This window comes from Oncorhynchus keta, unplaced genomic scaffold (assembly GCF_023373465.1).
Source record: "Oncorhynchus keta strain PuntledgeMale-10-30-2019 unplaced genomic scaffold, Oket_V2 Un_scaffold_2576_pilon_pilon, whole genome shotgun sequence".
Classification (NCBI taxonomy): Eukaryota; Metazoa; Chordata; class Actinopteri; order Salmoniformes; family Salmonidae; genus Oncorhynchus; species Oncorhynchus keta.
The window spans coordinates 15,624-17,500 of record NW_026290888.1 but is presented as its reverse complement, the minus strand read 5'-3'; the positions used below and the strand labels follow the sequence as shown (position 1 = coordinate 17,500).

Below are 1,877 nucleotides of genomic sequence, written 5' to 3'. Positions count from 1 at the left end.
AGATGTAATAACTGTGATGTAGTAGAGATAATGCAGTAGATGTAGTAACTGTGATGCAGTAACTGTGATGTAGTAGAGGTAATGTAGTAGATGTTGCAACTATAATGTAGTAGAGGTAATGTATTAGATGTAGTAACTGTGATGTAGTAGAGGTAATGTATTAGATGTAGTAGCTGTGATGTAGTAGAGGTAATGTAGTAGATGTAATAACTGTGATGTAGTAGAGGTAATGTAGTAGATGTAATAACTGTGATGTAGTAGAGATAATGCAGTAGATGTAGTAACTGTGATGCAGTAACTGTGATGTAGTAGAGGTAATGTAGTAGATGTTGCAACTATAATGTAGTAGAGGTAATGTATTAGATGTAGTAACTGTGATGTAGTAGAGGTAATGTATTAGATGTAGTAGCTGTGATGTAGTAGAGGTAATGTAGTAGATGTAATAACTGTGATGTAGTAGAGGTAATGTAGTAGACGTAATAACTGTGATGTAGTAGAGGTAATGTAGTAGATGTAATAACTGTGATGTAGTAGAGGTAATGCAGTAGATGTAGTAACTGTGATGCAGTAACTGTGATGTAGTAGAGGTAATGTAGTAGATGTTGCAACTATAATGTAGTAGAGGTAATGTATTAGATGTAGTAACTGTGATGTAGTAGAGGTAATGTATTAGATGTAGTAACTGTGATGTTGTAGAGGTAATGTAGTAGATGCAGTAACTGTGATGTAGTAGAGGTAATGTAGTAGATGTAGTAACTGTGATGTAGTGTGACATTGTGTGTGAAATAGTAGAGGTAATGTAGTAGTGTAGTTCTGCCCATAAGGTAATGTGGTAGTGTAGTTCTGACCGTGACTTTGTGTGTGATATAGTAGAGGTAATGTAGTAGTGTAGTTCTGACCATGACTTTGTGACTTCGTGTGTGCTATAGTAGAGGTAATGTATTAGTAGTAGTGTAGTTCTGACCCTAAGGTAATATGGTAGTTTAGTTCAGACCATGACTTTGTGTGTGATATAGTAGAGGTAATGTAGTATTATAGTTCTGACCGTGACTTTGTGTGTGATATAGTAGAGGTAATGTAGTAGTGTAGTTCTGACCCTAAGGTAATGTGGTAGTGTAGTTCTGACCGTGACTTTGTGTGTGATATAGTAGAGGTAATGTAGTAGTGCAGTTCTGACCCTAAGGTAATGTGGTAGTGTAGTTCTGACCCTAAGGTAATGTGGTAGTGTAGTTCTGACCGTGACTTTGTGTGTGATATAGTAGAGGTAATGTAGTAGTGCAGTTCTGACCCTAAGGTAATGTAGTAGTGCAGTTCTGACCGTGACTTTGTGTGTGATATAGTAGAGGTAATGTAGTAGTGCAGTTCTGACCCTAAGGTAATGTAGTAGTGCAGTTCTGACCCTAAGGTAATGTAGTAGTGTAGTTCTGAACGTGACTTAGTGTGTGATATAGTAGAGGTAATGTAGTAGTGTAGTTCTGAACGTGACTTAGTGTGTGATATAGTAGAGGTAATGTAGTAGTGTAGTTCTGACCCTAAGGTAATGTGGTAGTGTAGTTCTGACCGTGACTTTGTGTGTGATGGCCTTCTTGAGTCCCTCAGGAGAGATCTGGAGCAGCTCAGCTACCACTCTGATCTCCTGATCACTGACCACCGTCGCCACTTCCTGGCCTTCAGCCTGTTGTACAACAGGGATACACACTGTTATATACCTTAAATACACTATATACTGTATATTATACTGCAGTGGTAAAACACACTGTTATATACATTAAATACACTATATACTGTATATTATACTGCAGTGTTAAAACACAGTTATATACATTAAATACACTATATACTGTATATTATATTGCAGTGGTAAAGCACACTGTTAT

General features: G+C 37.2%; 1 long non-coding RNA gene across 1 annotated transcript in view; it reads right to left on the bottom strand.

The window, feature by feature from the left end:
• The window catches only part of LOC127928270 (uncharacterized), a 4,097-nt gene extending 2,436 nt beyond the window's left edge, over positions 1-1,661 (bottom strand). Inside the window, exon 1 of the long non-coding RNA XR_008131135.1 lies at positions 1,562-1,661. This is a non-coding gene — a long non-coding RNA (uncharacterized LOC127928270). The remainder of the gene's footprint in view (positions 1-1,561) is intronic.
• Positions 1,662-1,877: the final 216 nt, after the last annotated feature.